The following is a 19,998-nucleotide window of genomic DNA, read 5'->3' on the forward strand; positions in this document are numbered from 1 at the left end:
TCTCCTCTCCTTGAGTTAGAGTTGTTTATTTGATAGGTGAACTTGGGAGTGAGACTTTGCCAAAGTTTAACCCATTCTCTTCACCTTCAACTTTGGAGCAGGCTGCTTACAGATGCATTGGAGCCTGCTGCTCCACAATGGGAATTTGCAGGGCAGGCTGCCATATGGGAGGAGCTTGCAGTTGCCAGCAGTTCCTGGACTGGAGGGGTAAGTCTATATATCGCTGGAGTTAAACGTCAGGAAGGCAATTTTTTTGCTGCACATTGAAACAACATTCTCAGGCATTAGCTACATCATTCATAAAAGTGGTATCTGGCTCTCCATTTATCTATTCTTTTGACTTATTAAACCTCACTTTGTTCTAAACTTGGGCAGCTAGAATGGAAGCCCCTAGGGAACAGATTAGTGGTACTTGGAACTTACCTGATCAAAATTTCTCCAACAGGTCCTGATCTTCCTGAGAAAACCCAAAGAAGTTAAAAGAAGTGCTCTGGATTTCTGCAGATGATGCTTCTTTTCCACCTGGAGTAAGACAACAGAAATATCATATTTTTACATCATACTATACAAATGTGAACAAATTTAGAGTTAGACATTTCTGTCTGCCACATTCCTCCAATAGAATTTAGCAATTCAAAACGATGCAATATTCGTCTTTCTAATATAGATAGATAGATAGATGTAGACATGGGCATATATATATGCTTTAGTCTATCTGTCTCTAGATTTTGTAGTCTTTCCTCTTTTTCCCCAATATTCATTGCATTGTATTATTGAAATGTGTCATAGGTATTTTCTTGGGCAAGTTTTTATCTATAAGTAGCTTTTTGTACATACATTTGAGAGATTTCTTGCTCTGATCTCATCTTTCTGTCATGAGCTCAAAACAATACAGATAATTATCAGTTTATTTCAATCCTCATAGTCAAACGGACATAAAAATCTGGAAAATATACACTGTAATTTACGGATTTCTCAGTTTGATATAATAACAAGAAAATAAGTAAATACAGACTTTGGATTGAGAATCAGAACTGGATTCAATTCATAACCTTACTATAATTAGTGAGGCAATTTTGGCCAAGTCTCCGAACCTCGCTGTTGCTCCAAACCACGTAAAATTAAGGGCTTTGTATAAAATTCCCTCTAATGCTCCTTCTGTTTTTTAAATTCTGTGATATTTTTCCTTCTATGGATGTGGTTTGATGTAGGTAGAATGACCAAAAACATTTTGTAGAAGCAAAAGTCTCATGTTTAGATAAAGCCTGAATTTTCATAAATGTCTTCTCTGTACCCAGTTACTGGCTTCTGTCTCTATTGGGCAATTAGTTACTTGTAGGTAAATGACACTAAGGTGAGTGTAAGCAATTAATTTCAGGTTCACCTATTGATTTGAAAAAATCGATTGTGTATCTCATGGAATTTAGTAGAATTTGATTTTTAACTCACAGGATTTATAATCCTTTGGGGCCTGATGAACAGTAGTTCAGCTATCTATCCTTCCACTATTCTGCTGTTGAGGAGAAGAAGCTGGAATTCTGAAGGAACTGGGCAAGTTGTAGGATAGCTTACAGAACTTGGCATTATACCCTGACTTTTTTTTCTGGTATCTTCCATAGGAAAAAAATATTTCTGGGTGAAATATTCATATCTAATTGAAGTTGCATGTGTCATTGTCTTGCAAAAACAATAGCAATTCCTAAAATTGAGAATTGAATGATAGCTGAAATTATTACTCATAAGGATAATTTCAAAACTAACACATGCAATTTTTTGTTGCTATTAGAATATTGGAGGCTAGTTTAAGCCTGTACTATATTTCTTACCCTGGGATAAACTCTCTACATTATTTCACAGCTTAAGCTTCATAACTACCCTATGAAAATTTTGAATTATGATTCTCATTTTGTAGGTGAAGAAACTGGGGCACAAGTCAGTTGCCCAGAAAGAGATAATAAGTGGCAGATTTAGCAGGTCTGTGTGATCCAGAGCCTATATTTCTTACTATGCTATATATCCTGGTACTACACAGCTTGTTGGCTACCCATAGGCCAGTAAATATTCAATTTCAATAGGCTATCTCAGGCCTGTATCTATCTGAGACTGAATGCATTGGTTAGTATCATCTTTTGATATATGAAGATCTTGTCTGATTTCTCTCCAGGAGTGTAACTTTTGTATTTATTGTCTACATTCAGGAGAACAAAATACTGCTTTTTCTATCTTCTAGCCTGAGTTTTCTGCCTGGTATTTAGCATGTTTCAAAGAAATATGTTGATAGCAAGATGCTTACTTTGTAGGCGTCTAAGTACAGAGAACTGAGTTGGCTGGGGCTGCCTGCAGGGGCAAAGGCATTGGGTGTGAAGAAGCACTGTGATGGGTCATTGTGGTGAGAAGAACTGGGCAGAGGGTTTGTTGATCAGAAAAAAGTGAATCATATCATTATACAAGATTCATAGAATGTGGGGCTGGAAGAGGCCTCACTAATCCACTAGCTCAAATTTCACAGTGTGCAGGTAAAGGAAATAAGATACAAGGTGCTCAAAAACTAGAAACCAGGTTTCTGGATTTCATCCACCCATCCGGCTTCTCAATAGTAGCACTGAATCTTCAATTGTACATTTATATGCATTTCTTAAAAAAGAAATTCACTACTCTAGTCTTGCAAATGTCAGTCACACTGTGTGGTTTAAGATCCAGAAAGCATAGTGATTATGAAAAAGACCTTGGTGTCAGACCAACCTGGGTCCTAGGACCAGCAACATCACTTTCTGGTTGTGGAACTTTAGGAAAGTGGCTTAATCTCCCCACGGGACAGTTTCCTAATCCGTAAAACAGGGTAATGAGAGCAGCTCCCTCTGCTTTGAGGATTAAGGGAGAACTTTTTCTAAAAGACTTTGTGTCAAGGTCTGGTACAGAGTAAGTAAAAATTTCCAGGTATCTTCCTCATCATCATTATCATCATCACCATAATTTCTTTTATGTGAGCCTAACTTAATGAGATATCCTTTGAAAACTGTGTTTTCCTTTTAAAGGAAATATAAATCCCAGTGAAAGGAGGTTCTGGATAAAGAACTAAAAAAATAAGACAAATCAACAGCATGCTCATGGAGACTTCAGTTTTCTCATCAATGAAACGGGAAAAGACACTAATCTCTATATGTACTTGAAATTACATATGTAATATTCTGAAAGAATAGATTCAGAAATTGATCTTTTTGCTTAGGACTGTCCAAATCAACTACATTCGAAGGCAGAAGTTCTCAGTTTCTCACAGCTGGACCTTGTAACAAAACAAATGGTTTTACGCGACAAAAAAAGAGAGAGACAAAAAGAGAAAGTTTCACTTTTTTCTTAATCATAAATTGATGTGAAAGGATGTCCATTTGGATTCTGCTGTTAGAGAGCTCAGTTATGAAATATTCATACAAAAATAGTTCCAAATCAATACAACACATTTTAAATTTACATTAACATTTAAATTAATGAGAAGCTCAATGTGAATTACAGAGATTTAGATGTTTAGGACTACGTCCTTCTTGCCAACTTGGAACAGAATCTATTGACTCACCTTCTCAGTCTCATAAAAAGCTTCCAGACTTGATGTGTCTTTAGTGCCAGAGGATTTTCAGTCTGGTGAAATGTGCCATATTGACATCACCAGGGAGTGAAGTTGGCCCTATCCACTAAAGATGTAAAATGCTTCCAGCAACTGCACACACCTTCCCTCAGGAGCAGTTTGCCATAGATAGATGTCAGGCCAGAGAATGCTCTAGGATCAGAACTTATATCCTTCTTTTCCCATGAATCTTATCCAACAAATATCTCTAGAGGACCTACTCTCAAGGAGAACGGTAATAAAACAACACAGATTGTACCTCGAGGAACTCACAGTCCATTGAAGGATACAGACACATCTACAAACAACTATAGAATAACGTGACATGTTTTATGATAAAAGAAGTTATGTACTAGGGCAATCAGAGGCACCTTAAAGATTAGAGGAGAATCAAGAATAACCTTCCGAAGAGACAAGGTTTGAAAGACAAGTAGGCATTAGTTAATCAAAGAAGAGCAGAAAATCTCACCATTCAGAAAGAGTCTGCAACAGAGGCTGACACCTTTGCTTCAATGAACAAGAAATTCTGAATGATTAGAATGTAAGAGGTAGGGCAAGGGTATGTGGGTATGTACACATGAATGCATACAAGTGTGTGTGTGTAACAAATTGACATACGTGGCTAGACAGGGACAAGTTTATGAGAGATTTCACTTGCCATTTTAAGGAGTTTGGACACTATCCTTCAAATGAGGCAGATGCAGAGTTTCTAATATATTTTTGTTTGTTTTAAGAAACCTTGTTTTATAGATAAGTTTCAAGTTCACAGAAAAATAGAGCAGAGAGTACAGAGAGTTCCCATGTACATTCTATCCCCACACATACATAATTTCCTCTACTATGGACATCTCACACCACAGTGATACATTTGTTACACCTAATGGAGCTACAGTGACACATCACTATCACCCAAAGTTCATAGTATACATTAGGGTTTGCTCCTGGTGTTGCACAGTCTATGAGTTTTGACAAATGTATCATGACATATATTTCCCATTGTAGTATCATACAGAATAGTTACACAGCCCTAAAACTCCCCTGCATTTTACCTATTCATCCCTCCCTCACTCTTAACCCCGGGCAACCACTAGCCTTTTTACTGTCTCCATAGTTTTATCTTTTCCAGAATGTCATACAGTTGGGATCACACGTTATGTAGACTTGTCAGATTGGCTTCTCTCACTTAGCAATCTGCATGTAAGTCTCCTTCATGTCTTTTCACGGCTTGGTAGCTCGTTTCTTTTTAGTGATAAATAATATTCCATTGTCTTAATGTATGACAATTTATTTATCTATTCACCTACTGAAGGGCATCTTCGTTGCTTCCAAGTTTGGGCAATTTTAAATAAAGCTTCTATAAACATCTGTGTTCAGGTTTTTGCGTGGACGTAAGTTTTCTGCTCCTTTGGGTAAATACCAAGAGCAGAACTTCTGGATTGTATGATAAGAGTATGTTTAGTTTTGTAAGAAACCGCCAAACTGTCTCCCAAAGTGGCTGAATCATTTTGCATTCTCACCAGCAACAAGTGAAAGTTCCTGTCATTCCATATCCTTGTCAGCATTTGGTATCAGTGTTTTCAACTTTGGTCGTTCTAATAGGTATGTTGTGGTATCTCACTGTTGTTTTAATTTGTATTTCCCTGAGGACAAATTATGTGGAGCAACTTTTGGTTTTTTTGAGGAAGATTAGCCCTGAGCTAACATCTGCTGCCAATCCTCCTCTTTCTACTGAGGAAGACTGGCCCTGAGCTAACATCTGTGCCCCTCTTCTTCTACTTTATATGCTCGACGCCTACCACAGCATGGCTTACCAAGTGGTGCCATGTCCACTCCCAGGATATGAACCAGTGAACTCCGGGCAACCAAAGCGGAACATATACATTTAACCACCGCGCCACTGGGCGGGCCCTGGAGCAACTTTTCATACGGATGTACAGTTGTTCCAACCTCATCTGTTGAAAAGACTATATTTGCTCCATCATATTCCCTTTGCTCCTTTGTCAAAGACAAGCTGACTATATTTACCAGGGTCTATTTCTGGGATTTCTCCTCTGTTACAGCGATCTATTTGTCTCTTCTTTCACCAGTACCACACAGTCTTGATTACTGTAGCTTTATAGTAACTCTTGAAGACTAGTAATGTCACTTCTCTGACTTTGTTTTTCTCCTTGAATATCATATTGGCTCTTCTGGATCTTTTGCCTCTCCAAATAAACTTTAGCATCAGTTGTCACTATCCGCAAAATAACTTGCTGGAATTTTTATTGGAATTGCATTGAATCTACAGATTAAATTGGGAAGAACTGACATTTTGACAATATTAACTCTTCCTGTCCATGAATATGGAATATCTCTCCATTTATTTAGTTCTTTTTTAATACCTTTTACCAGAGTTTTGTAGTTTTCTTCATATAGACTTATACTAATTTTATTAGATTTATATCTAAGTATTCCATTTTTTGTGGTGCTGTTATAAATAGTAATATGTTATTTGTTTCAAATTCCACTTGTTCATTGCTATTTTATGGGAAAGAGATTGACTTTTGTATATTAACCTTGTATCCTGTAATCTTGCTAAATCACTTATTAGCTCCCGGAGTTTTGTTGTTGTTGATTCTCTTAAATTTTCTACAAAGATGATCACATCATCAGTGAACAAAGAAAGTTTCATTTCTTCCTTCCCAATCTGTATACCTTCAATTTCCTTTTTCTTCTCTTATTACCTTACCTAGGACTCTGATGTGTTTAAGGGATATTTTTTGATTTAAGAAATATCACTCTGGCAATATTGTGGAGAGTAGAGAGAAAGTAAATAGCTCTTTCTCTTTAACATTGTCAGAAGTCAAAATAGGCCCTAGGAAATCCCTTATGGGGTTCATGTGATACCAGATGCAAGACACAGGTGGCAGAGAATGTCAGAGAGACCCAGAAATTCTAGTCCTCATGGCTTTTATTTTGACAGTAGAGTGATGTGAGTTAAAGAGTGTGATAGAATTAGCAACGCTCTGCCTGTGTTCTACCACCTTTATTCATATTTGTAAAAGTATATTTGGGCACCAACTATGTGCCAGGAAAAGCATTAAATCCTGTGATGGAGTGATGAACAAGAAGGCATAGTGCCTGCTTCTAAGAAATTTACATTTGTGTCGTAAATGAGAAAGAACAATTAAGTAAATAAAAATATTTACAGATTCTGGTAAAAAGTATTGAGACATAAACAGGGTGATGTGATACCAGTTAGGATGAGATCAATCAGCACTGCTTTTACTGTAAAGAGGGGAGCTGTAAAGACTCTGGACCACGACTCACTGGTTCAAATCCCAGCTCTGCCACCTCCCCATTATGTTATGTGGGCAACATCCTGTGGCTCAATTTCCTCATCTGTAAAATGAAGGTAAATATTCCACTTCCTAGGCTTGTTGTGGAGATTAAATGAGTTAATAAATGTACAGTGATTAGCCTAGTACTTGACACATAGAAATGCTCAAAATTATTGGCTATTATTATAGTTGTGGTTACTATTATTACTCTGTGCTTATTATTACCATCCTTTAGATAGCTTGGTCAAGGAATACCTCTTCAAAAGGGTGAAATTTCGGCTTCAGCCTGAAGAAATGAGAAAGAGCCTGACATATGAAGAAATTTAGGAAAGGTGTTTGCATCATTTCCTAGACAGAGGCAGCCACAAGTGCAAAATTCCTGAAATAATGTTAAAATGTTCTCAACTTACTGATACTACTTCAGTGTGGATAGTATGATATTATGTAAGTTCCAACTGCTTAAGCTTTGACTCTAGGAAGAAAGAGATCACTTGTCCCAATCGAGAATCAATAATCCCAGAGGTCATCTGTTAGGATTACATAGGAAAAGCGACACTCCGGAGATAGCTACCAAAACTTTTTTTCATCTCTTGATCAACACCAGCTGATAAGCTAATGATCACAGTTCATATTAGAAACTAGTAAACTGATATTTTTTCACAAAAAGTATCTTGATACTTAGTATTATAAATAAAAGAAATGGGCCTTTATTGGTGAAATTAAAGGTATTCATGATATGTGGATTTACCTACATATGTTTGAAACAGTCCTCACATTCACATTAGTGCAGTTTAAGACTCTAGTGGGGGTATGAAGCTCACATTAGGGAAGACATCCGAGGCTTATTGTATGAACAGTTCTCTATCCAGCCATGAGTTAGAAGAACATTTCACTGGCTGATCTAACTTTAAGGGTATACTAATTCTGCTTCTGGAATGTTCTCTGCTGAAAGGTGACATTCAGAGAAGCTAAAAGAACAAAAAGACGTAATTTTGTTGCACTTTAAGAACAGGTTGTTGTTGAAATTATTTTATACCTACTCACTAATGCAAACATGTGTGTCTAATAAACATCTGTGTGTTTGGCAAAATTAGGTCAGTAACTCTGTTTTACCATCACATAGTACTGAGGATGTTGCTAACCCTTACTGACATCAGGCCTCTTTGACAATTATTATCTACCAAAAAGATTCCAGTGCCTACGTGTTGTGCATGACCAAAGCAGTGTGGTTCAATTTGAAACACTTAATGTGTCTAAGGAGCCAACAAGGAAGTGTTGCATCTTGAGTGTCATAAGAAAGATACGGTGCGAAATTGAAATTGGAGAAGTAGACAAGAACCAAAGAATGTGGGGATTTGTAGCTCCTGATAACACTTTTGGATTTAATTCTCAGTATAATAGGAATCCTCCAAGATATAAGAAGACAGTGCTACTGATCTGATCTGTTTTGCATTTTTTAAAGATGATATTAACCAATGTGTAGAAAAAGAATTGTAAGGGTAAGATTGAGTGCAGGGAGAAAAGTTGAGGAATATTGCAGAAATCCAGGAAAGAGTGATGAAGATTCAGACTGAGTGATAGAAATGGATGTTACAAATGTGGAAGGGCTTTGACATATATTTTGGGAAAAAATCCCAATAGGATTTGCTTGTGGATTGGAAGTGAAAAATATAACAAGGAAAGACTTGAGTTGTCGGAGAATCAATGCTTAATGCAGCTGCTAGAGAAGGTTTGTGTTGGAGGCCTGAGGTTCAGACTTACTATAAAAGCATGCTTCTAGCAAAGGCAGAAGGAGAAATGTTACAAGCCTTCTGTTGACTTCCCCACAGATCCATGCAGGAAGTTGCTGATTCCCACTGTGGGCTTGTCAACAGAGACTATCTACGGAGGGCAACAAGCCCTTTGGGGTCATGTAAGGTGCCTTGTTCATATAGGGAGGCCACTCTTCCATGCATAAATCAGAAGATCCAAATGGGAAGTCTCAGTTTTTCAGATTTATTTCAAGTTCATTGAGCCTTACTGTTCCCTTGAAGAAAATGAATGACCAAGAAGAGGGCTTCTATCTTTAGATGCCATCATTCAGATGATAATATTTATCAAAAGCTATGGAATTTCACAATAATTCTTGGCCCTTAGCTCAATGTATGAATATGTTTTCATAGTCATTGATTTAGTCAGTTAGTCAATCCATCTGTCAATCTGTCAACAATTCTATAATCAATATTTACTATACATTAGCGACACACTGGACCAAGTATTAGAGAAGAGTCTTAAATAACTCCTCTTTTGCCTATTCATCTCCTATTTAGTCTATTAAAGACTAACAGAAAATACCTCAAGTGCAGTTCCAAAAACTGCTTTCACTACACTCTATGCTGACTCTTGGACTATTGCAAAAACTAAAGACAAAACAAATAATAAAGTCGATTGTTTTTGTGTGTGAGGAAGTTTGGCCCTGAGCTAACATCTGTGCCAGTCCTCCTCTTTTTGCTCAAGGAAGATTGCCACAGAGCTAATACCTGTGCCAGTCTTCTTCTATTTTGTATGTGGGACACTGCCACAGCATGGCATGCTGAGCAGTGTGTAGGTCCATGTCCAGGATCCAAACTCATGAACCCTGGGCTGCAGAAGCGGAGCTCACAAACTTAGCCACTATGCCACTGGGCTAGCCTCTAAAGTTGATTGTGTTTATCTTTGATCTATGAAAGCTTTACATCTTTCAGAACATCAGATTTTATTCTCCTTTCATACCTTCAATTTCTAATTGTGAGTGTACTTGAGATTCTTTTTTTAAAGAATGGGATCAACCATTATATAAAAATAATTTTATGATCTTTACACATGTTAAGAGGCATGTAATATAGACACTGGCTATGTTTGTAGACAGATTACTCAAACTGAAATATTTTCACATACATTTTAAAAGAATTTAGTTGTAATAGGAAGAACAAAAATGAGGACATTTACACCCAGACTTGATATTTTACATTTCCACAGCTGGCGTAGGTTTGAAAAGACAACTTGCAAGGTTCTGAGCCACAGTATTTTTATATAAAGTGGAGTTAATAGTATGTAGCCACTTTAAACTATTCTTGTTTAACGTGGGAATCAGCAGCCTGGTGTCCAGGAAGTCGTCTAGGCGCTTGGGTTTTTATCACAAAATAAACAGAGCAAATCGTTATTATTATCTGTAGAAAAATGTTAAGAAAGTAAGAGGTGAATTGCCAGAAAGAATAAATTCACATCATCTTCAGTTCGATGATACAGAACAGTAAGTCCACATGTTGTGATTTTTTTTTTCATATTTGCCTTTAGCTATTGGAGACAACTCAAGTAGTTGACAAGTTGCATGCATATATCAAACCATGTAATCATATTTTCTCTTGTACTTCTCTAAGGCAGGCAATAATAGTCAGCTATGGAAATAACTCTTGTTGGACCAACATTTAACAATTGAGGTAAAGGACATTTCCTGAGGATTTATGACCAGGTTGGAAAAATTAGTAATCTCAAGGATTCTTGGTGGTATCATTTTTCAGTTTATTTATTTTTTCCAAGAGAGTAATAACCACAATGATTATTTCTATCATAAAATAAAAACAGGAGAAAAATGATACCAGTTCAAATACAGAATATTTTATGGGCTATTTAGTTTTTGGAGTGCTTGAAAAACCATTCATGAAGGTGAGAGAGGTAACCGGGTAATAGCAGGATGTGTGGGGAGCCCCCAAAACTTAATGCACTAAGCATTCCTTCCTTTCATTTAGATATCTTAACGAATTTTAAGATTTTCTTGATGATACCTTTGTAACTCAAAAAGAGCAAGCACTGCCACAAATATGTCTATTTGTCTGCAGGAGAAAATTGAGACCTCTGAGGTGAGCCAAAACTAAGCTGAGTGGAAGGAGACAGTGAGAAAATGACAAAATCCTTCTCTTTGTGAGCGGGGCTGATTCTGTCCTCCACATGATCTCATTATGTATTCTGCTAACAGCACCAGGAAGTGAAAATAACAGTTCTGTAAGAGCCGGGTGCAACATTAAGATTTAATTAAACCTTGTTTTACTTGGGCAAGCTAGCCATGCAGCGATGTCACCGGAGAACAGAGCCCAGCACTGTTGACTAGCAGCAAAAAGACATGGAGCTGAAATGCCATTGCACACGGTTAATGTAAACAAGACGAGGGGATCAACTGGAAGGATGCTGTGAACTGAAACCGTGTCATATGAGCCAAGCTCAAAGGTTATGAAAGTCTGGAGTCCACAGAAAACAGACTTGGAGCATGTTGGCCAGGAATCGGTGTTCCTGGGTTGTTCTGGGAAAGCGCAATTAAAACTGTTTGGTGTGCCTCTAGGCATAGAACAAGAACTGAAAGTGGTAATGACAAGAAATGCAATTTCAGCTCAATGTAAAAAAAAGTGTCCAAGCCTTCAAAACTATCCAAGGGTGGAATAGATGGCCTTGAAAGGTAGTGAGTTTATTGTCATTTGAGTATCCAATATAGGCTGCAGAGCCATTTGGTAGTTACTTTCTTACTTGGTATGGTGTCATTCCCTGAATCTAATGTGTTATGCCCATTTGGTATTAACCTAATGAAGAAGAGGCAGTTGAATTATGAACATACGTGAATTGCAGTTGCTTATGTGGTAGAGTTTGAGATGGGATTAGTAGCAATGGCCCAAGGATAAAATATAAATTAACACTGGAGAAGCAGTTTTTCTAATCAAGCTTTCTCTGCATACGTGGCCTTTAAAAATTGAATACACTTTAGCAACGTGTTAGTTTCTTAGGACTGACACAAACAAAGTAACACAATTGGGGTGGCTTGAAACAACAGAAATGTATTCTTCCGCAGTTCTGGAGGCAGGAAATTCAAAATCAAGATGTGGGGAGTGACATCAGCAAAATGACCAAATAAGATATTCTCTGCACATATTCCCCTGTCAACAACAATGATTTGGCACCCGTTTACAGACAAAAATGGCTTCATGGGAGCTTTGGAACCCAGGTAGGATATTATGAAACCTCCGTGGAGTCTAAGACTGAGGAGAGCCCGTCAGGCTGGCAACCAGGCAGCTGAATCACTGCCCGTAGCCCTGGTCCCAGAAACATACACAGTTCTAGACTCCTGTGAACGCAGCTATAGCTGTGTTTAGTTTTGGGTCTGTCACCAGCACCATAAACCAAGAGACCTGGGAGGAGTAACGCCCACTCATGCATCAGGTAATAGACATACAGACCTCACTGTTGGTTGTGGATCCTGAAGCAGGCTGTGAACAAGCTTTACTCCATCTTGGCCACAGTCTGAGAGCCCCTGGAGGTGAGCCTACCAAATTTAGTCAGATTGTAGATTCTGTAAGGGCCCTGTAACCGGGCTTCAATCCGTCCCAGCCAGAGACCATGAACATTCTTTCTGGCATAGGGAACTTCAGGAGACACTCCCATCTGTGCCCCCAGAGATCCTAAAAGAGTATTATACTAGGCATCTGTCCCGATCCAGCTGCAATCGTGCAAGCTGGACAACTGGCACAGGGCCCAGCCAACAGAATTTCCCATCTGCAACTGTGGAGATATTGAAAGTGCCCCATATGCAGATCCAGCTTCCTCACAGCCTCAGTGAGCCAGTCTGCCAGCAAGAGATGCTGTCATCTGGTGCTGGAGATCCTGGACCCTTTGCTTGGCTCTAGAACCTCCAGGCATTGTCAGAGATCAGGCCAGTCTGCCTAGGGACTTGATGGGAGACACTATAACTGACACCATAGAAATACAAAGGATTATAAGAGGCTACGATGAACAATTATACGCCAACAAATTGGATAGCCTAGAAAAAATGGATAAATTCCTGGCAACGTGCAACCTACCAAGACTGAATCGTGAAGAATTAGAAGATCCGAGCATATCAATAATGATTAAGGAGATTGAAGCAGTAATCAAAACTCTCCCAACCAGAAAAGCTCAGGACCAAATGCCTTCACTGGGAATTCTACCAAACATCTCGAGAAGAATTATTGCCATCCTTCTCAAATTTTTGTCCAAAAAAAGCTAAAGAGAAGGAAACACACCCAGTCTCATTTTGTGTGGCCAGCATTACCCTGATACCAAAGCGAGATAAGGACACTACAAGAAAAGAAAATTACAGGTTAATATCCCTGATGAAAATATTTGAAAAAATTTTCAACAAATTCCAGCAAATCGAATTCAGCATTACACAGAAAGATCATACACCATGATCAAGTGGAATTTCTCCCTGGGATGCAAGGATGGTTCAAGATATACAAATCAATACATGTGATACACCACATTAATAGAATGAGGATAAAAATCATATGATTTTTGCAATATATGCAGAAAAAGTATTTGAGAAAATTCAATGTGTTTTCATTATAAAAGTTCTCAACAAATTGGGAATAAAAGGAACCTACCTCAACATAATAAAGTCCATATGTGAGAAACCCATAGCTAACATCATACTCAACAGTGAAAAGCTAAAATCTCACTCTCCCCACTCCTATTCAACATAAGACTAGAAGTCCTAGCAGAGCAATTAGGAAAGTAAAATGAATAAAAGTCACCCAAATTGGAAAGAAAAAAGTAAAATTATCTGTTTGCGGATGATGTGATTTATACAAAACAGTATTGTACTGGTATGAAAACAGATACATAGACCAATGGAACAGAATAGAGAGCTCAGAAATAAACCTCTGCATATACAATCAGCTAATATTTGGCAAGGGAACTTTGAATACTAAATGGGGAGAAGACAAGCTTTCCAATAAATGGTGTTGGAAAAACTGGACAAGCACATGCAAAAGAGTGAAGTTAGACTCCTATTTTACACCACTCACAAAAGTTAACTTAAAATGGATTGAAAACTTAAACAGAAGAAGTGAAACCATAAAACTCCTAGAAGAACACACAGGGCAAAATTCCTTGACAAGGGTCTTGGCAATGTTTTTCTGAATATGACACAAAAACAAAAGCAAACAAAGGAAAAATAATCAAATGGGACTAATGAACGTAAAATCTTCTGTACAGCAAAAGAAACAGTCAACAGAATAAAGAGGCAATCTATGGAATGGGAGAAAATATTTGCAAACCATATATCAGGTAATGAGTTAATATCTAAAATATATAAGTAACTCACACAATTCAATAGCAAATAATAATAATAATAATAACCCAGTCAAAAAACGGGTAAAGAAACTGAATAGACATTTTTCCAATGAAGGCATACAAACGTCCAACAGGTACATGAAAAGATGCTGAATATCACCAATCATCAGGGAATGCAAATTGAAACCAAAATGAAGTATCATCTTATACCTATTAGAATGGCTATTATCAAAAAGACAAGAGATAACAAGTGCTGTCAAGGATGTGGAGAAAAGGGAACACTTGTGCACTGTTGGTGGGAATGTAAATTGGTACAGCCACCATGGAAAGCAGTATAGAGCTTCTTTGAAAAGTGAAAATAGAACTAGCCCACTACTGGGTAAATATCTGAAGGAAAGGAAATCAGGATCCCAAGAGATTCTGCATCACCATGTTCATTACATTCACTGTAGTATTATTCACAATATCCAAGAAGTGGAAACAACTTCTTGATGGATAAATGGATAAAGAAAATGGATATACATATATATACAATGGAAAATGGATATACATATATATACAATGGAATAATATTCAGCAATGAGAAAGAAGGAAATCCCGCCATTTACGATGAGATGGGTGGAACTTTAGGGCATTATCCTAAGTGAAGTAAGTCTGGCAGAGAAAGATAAATACTACCTGATCTGACTTATATGGGAAATCTAAAAAAAACCTCTTAGAAACAGAGTAAGGATGGTGGTTGCCAGGGGCTAAGGGTGGGGAAAATGGGGAGATGTTGGTCACAGAGTACAAACTTCCAGTTTTAAGATGAGTAAGTCCTGAGGATCTAATGTACAGCATAGTGACTATAGTTAACATGCTGTATCATATGCTTGAAAGTTGCTAACAGAGTAGATCTTACATGTTCTCACCAAAAAAAAAAAAAAAAAATGTAATTGTGATGTAATGGATGTATTAACTAACTTTATTTTGGTAATCATTTGTAATATGTAAATGTACCAAATCATCATGTAGTACACTTTAAACTTACACAATATTCTATGAAAATTATATCTCAATAAAGCAGGAAAAAAATAAAATTGAATTTTACATAAACAGTGAATAATTGTTTAGTATAAGTATGCCTCAAATATATGACTGTTTGTCTGAAATTCAAATTTAACTGGGAGGAAAATGACATGGGCAGGCCCTGCTCCCTCTGAAGTTCTATGAGGGAATCTTTCCTTCTCTCTTCTACTTTTTGCTGATTCTAGATGTTCCTCGGCTTGTGGCAGCATAACTCCAATTTCTCCCTCCCTCTTTGTGCAACCTTCTTCCCTCAGGTGTATGTCTCTTTGTATCTCTCAATTTCCCTCTCTTTATAAAGACGCCAGTCATTGGATTTAGGGCCCACCTTAATCCAGTATGACTTCATCTTAACTTGATTCCATCTGCAAAGATCCCATCTCCAAATGAGATCACAAACAGCTCTCAGGGTTGAAGACTTAACATACGTTTTCGAGAAACACAATTCAACCCACAGCAAGCAGTTTTATGTCTTTTCATCATCAACTCTTGTGTGTGAATTAAGGTGTCTGATTCTTTTTTTAACGCCCTTCCTTTCCTGGGTCTCAAATCCCAATATCTTGTCACTTTTACTTTACAGTCTAACAAAATTGAAGCCTGTCTAATTCCTTGAATACATCATTGTCTCTCACATGATTGTTCATGGACTGGAGCGTTCTGCTCTCTTCATGTGACAATTCTCTAGTTGTTTTGCACATCTTAGCACCACCATCACTTTCTTTAATCTGCTGGGCAAAACTGAATGTCCTTTCTCCTTTGTTCTCTTTATACCATACACAAATATCTCCACTAAGTCAATTATCAGACCTTATACTTAGCATTTGTTTACATTTTTCTTTCTCTAAGAAACTGTAGGTTATTTAAAATCAAACATCATGTTTATCACTCATGAATAGTTATTGAATAAATTAATGGATTAATGCGTGACTGAATAAGTGGACTAACGACCCATGCTAGTGTCTAAAGGAATCCAAATAAGTGAGGACTGCTAGATATCAACATGCAAATTGATAAAAAGAGTGAAGACCACCAAAAATATCCGATCTTTAAAACAACTTGTTTTCGGCCTCCTCCTCTGGCTAAAATAGACAATATATAAGGCGATCCTTACTCCTTAGGTTCATTTGTTTTTAGGAGGTAGATAAAATTATTCTGATGAATCATCATTGTGTATCCACTCATATTATTTAATTATGAAATAAGCCAATAAAAAAACTTGCTTAGCTGATGTAATTACTGCAGGTTTGGTGCTCAAGATGGAAAAACATAACCTGGTAGTTGTGCTTGCTCTGTTTTAGGATGCACAGAGAAAAATACACTGGGGACCCTGTTCTATTTTATGTTGAGTGGCACATATCATGATTTAAAAAATTTTGGGATAAGACTAAATATTATGTTTGTACCTACTGGGAACATTTGCTTATTACCAAAGACACAGCTGAAACATTTCACTGAAACTTTAATGATAGTTTCAGAAGACACTGTCAAGAAAAGCATACCACTGGGCCCTATTATCCATAAGGACAGTAGGCTGGGGTTTAGGAAAACAAGTTGAGAACATAATAAAACCTTTTAAAAGCAGTTTATATCAGTACGTCACAGTAATACAACACCAAATATGAGTAGGGGAGGAAGGTAATTACATTTTATTTTGCTATCTACATGCTATTTCATTCATAATTGTACGCTCATAATTGTTTTGTGGTTATGAGCAAGAATCCAGCAATTATAAGCATGTTAGTGAAAAAAGCATTAAGTGGAGTACCGAAGTCACCAGATAAATATATACATACATATATACATATGTACAGACATATGTATATAAATACAAAAATAAGCAAGCTAGCCAGTTAGCAGAGAGTGAAGTATAATAGAGCGTCAATAGAATTGGGAGAATCTATCTCAAATTTTTACTTTATTTCTTTTTCTCCCTCGCTTCCTTCCTTCTTCTCTCCCATCATTCCTTCCTTTCCTTTTTTTTTTTTTTCAGTTCCATGTCTTCTCAGCTACAGATCACCAGCTATAATTCAGGAGAATGTAATCTGGAAGCATTTACTCTGGCTCACTCTTCACTATCATGACCCTTCTCTAAATGAGATTATATCTCGGCTATGACAACCCTTTGGAGCTACCAGTGAGAGTACTTTTTCTCTCTCCCCAATTTTGAAAGAATTAGATCCCTTTTCAGACTCAAAACTTTCAAAAGGCTCAATATTAGTAACATATAATTCAATGATCCAAAGTCCTTCTAAATCCTATATCCCTAGCAAAATTATGAGAGAAAACTAACAACTATAACAGCGACAAAACCATCGGCAGCAACAGCCAGGGTAACAGTGAGTTGGTCCCTGGAAACCACTGAAATCATGTACCTGCTCATTGTCAATATTCTTTGAGAATTGTTAGATAACCAGTATATGGTTGATCCATAGAATCCTATGTACTCAAAACTTTTAAAGCAACTAGGCAACTATGCATTTTTCACTCATAAATAGCATGTTTTATACTATTTTAAAAATATACAAATAAAAAATCCAGGGCCTTTCTGATCTGAAAATCTTTATACATTACGTTGTCTCATAATTGTTCTTGTTTCCTGTATTGCGTTCTTTGACATGCAAAAACTATTCTCGTGAACACAGAAATCAGGACATGACCTGTGTCTGTGTTGGAAGAAGGTTTACTTTACACGCATTTATATTAGATCAAGAAGGAAGTGGGTTTTTGTGGATGACATTTAAAGGCATATCACAAAAATAGATTTCTGAGGTAGAATTTAGGCTTCACATTTCTCCTTCAGTCTATAAACCCTACACACAAGTCTTCTCTTATTGGGATATAAGACAGAGGTGAACTTTCTTATTAAAGGGCTTTTTAAGCATCATTCCCAGTGAAATAGCCAAAGCAAAAGCAAATAAAGAATTAAGCCTTTTAATAAAAATGGAATAGATTCTAATTGTATTTACTTTGCTACAGCATGAAAAACACATGGTGTGACCAGAATGGGAAAGCAGGAAATTTTAGAATTGTAGTTAGAATAATTGTTGGATGTGCCTAGTTCAGATGACCACCCAGAAGGAATCTTTTTTTCACTCTCTTTATACAATGTCACCCTGCCACTGATAATACACTCACAGCAAGGACGAACTCACTATTTTTTTGCTGAGGAAGATTGGCCCTGAGGTAACATGTGTTGCCAATCTTCCTCTTTTTTTTCTTGAGGAAGATTAGCCCTGAGCTAACATCTATGCCAATCTTCCTGCATTTTATATGTGGGTCACCACTGCAGCATGGATGACGAGTGGTGTAGGTCTGCGCCTAGGATCCAAACCCAGGCCTCCAAAGTGGAGCACGCCAAACCCAACAACTATGCCACAGGGCCGGTCCCCAGGAAGAAGTTACCTTTTACAAGGGTGCCCATCTAACAAAGAATGGACTTGCGAAACTTTTGAAATTTCTTACCATGTAGTTATTCGATCTATATATACCTAGAGTGGCACTGTGTGAAGCAGTTAAGAACATGAGTTCTTGATCCAGAGAAATTGAATTTAATCTCTACTGTGGCTTTTACTAGCTCTATGACCTCAGGAAACTTTCCATCATCTCTGTGCCTCATTAACTTCCTCTTTAAAATGTGACAATAATAGCACCTACCGTATAGGGTCATTCTGTAGGGTGTTAAATGTCAAGCACTCTGACCAGTGCCTGACACATATTAAGCATTATATGAGCCTTAGGTTTTCATATTTATTTATTTATTTTTCATTGAGCATCTCCTATGTGCCAGGCATTGTCCTAGGCATGAGGATATAATACATATCAAAAAAAAAATCCCTGCCTCATGAAATGTAGTTTCTAATTTAAGCAATTGTGACAGAACCTAAGTGTTTATTCACCAAACCTCTCTGCTCTTCCTTCTTCTTTTTTTTTTTTTTAAAGATTTTATTTTTTTCCTTTTTCTCCCCAAAGCCCCCCGGTACATAGTTGTATATTCTTCGTTGTGGGTCCTTCTAGTTGTGGCATGTGGGATGCCACATCAGCGTGGTTTGATGAGCAGTGCCACGTCCATGCCCAGGATTTGAACCAATGAAACACTGGGCCATCTGCATTGGAGCGCATGAACTTAACCACTCAGCCACAGGGCCAGCCCCTCTGCTCCTCCTTCTTGACAGACAGCTGAACTACATATCCTAATCTTCCTTACAGTGATGTCTATCCACAGGACTGAGTTCTAGCAAAAGGATTGTGCTAGCTACATTGTGCTAGCAAAAGGAAATGTTGTGTACTATTTCCACCTATGGCTCATATATTTCCCACATACCACCCATTCTCTCTTCTATTGCCTGCTGGAGAAGGTAGGATGAACCAGAAAGCCACCTATCAAAGATGTCACTCTTGGTTTCTGAATGACTGTGTGGAGCAGACCCCCAGTCCCATCTCCCTGCTGCCACTAACCTTCAGACTTTGTACAAATAGGAAAACTATCTACTATTGTGTTATGCTGCTAAAATAGCAAGGCTTATCTCTTACAGCCTTTCGCATTACTTCAATTAAGATGAAGAGAAGAAGTAAATAAATGTGTAGCATCATATCGGCTAATGCTAAGTGCTTGGCAGAAAAGTGGAGTAGGGAAAGGGAGTGGGAAGTGGAGGGGAGTTGTCAAAGTCCTCACTTAGAAGGGAACATCTGAAGCAAAGTTTCAGTACATAAAGTAGAGAGACACATGCAGAGCTATTGAAAGAGCATTCCAGGCAAGAGCATCACAAGAGCAAAGACCCTGGGGTGGGAATGTGCTTGAGACTTCACAAGAAAACCAGTGTGGGCTGGAGTTGTGTAGCAAATGAGTTTAGAGGCAACCAGGGGGACAGACGAGTAAGATTT

At 37.6% G+C, this 19,998-nt stretch overlaps 1 protein-coding gene and 1 long non-coding RNA gene across 11 annotated transcripts in view; one reads left to right on the forward strand and one right to left on the reverse strand.

Moving 5' to 3' along the window:
- LRRC4C (leucine rich repeat containing 4C) overlaps nt 1–19,998 on the reverse strand; it is a 1,166,764-nt gene that overhangs the window by 193,138 nt on the left and 953,628 nt on the right. For all 10 annotated transcript variants that reach the window (XM_070563809.1, XM_070563801.1, XM_070563805.1 and 7 more), the window contains one exon: nt 424–522. The gene's annotated coding sequence lies outside the window, so the exon portion shown is untranslated. The remainder of the gene's footprint in view (nt 1–423; nt 523–19,998) is intronic.
- The window catches only part of LOC139074316 (uncharacterized), a 30,971-nt gene continuing 10,985 nt past the window's right edge, over nt 13–19,998 (forward strand). The window contains exons 1-2 of the long non-coding RNA XR_011523819.1: nt 13–207; nt 446–527. This is a non-coding gene — a long non-coding RNA (uncharacterized lncRNA). The remainder of the gene's footprint in view (nt 208–445; nt 528–19,998) is intronic.

Source organism: Equus przewalskii, chromosome 11 (assembly GCF_037783145.1).
Source record: "Equus przewalskii isolate Varuska chromosome 11, EquPr2, whole genome shotgun sequence".
Lineage (NCBI taxonomy): Eukaryota > Metazoa > Chordata > Mammalia > Perissodactyla > Equidae > Equus > Equus przewalskii.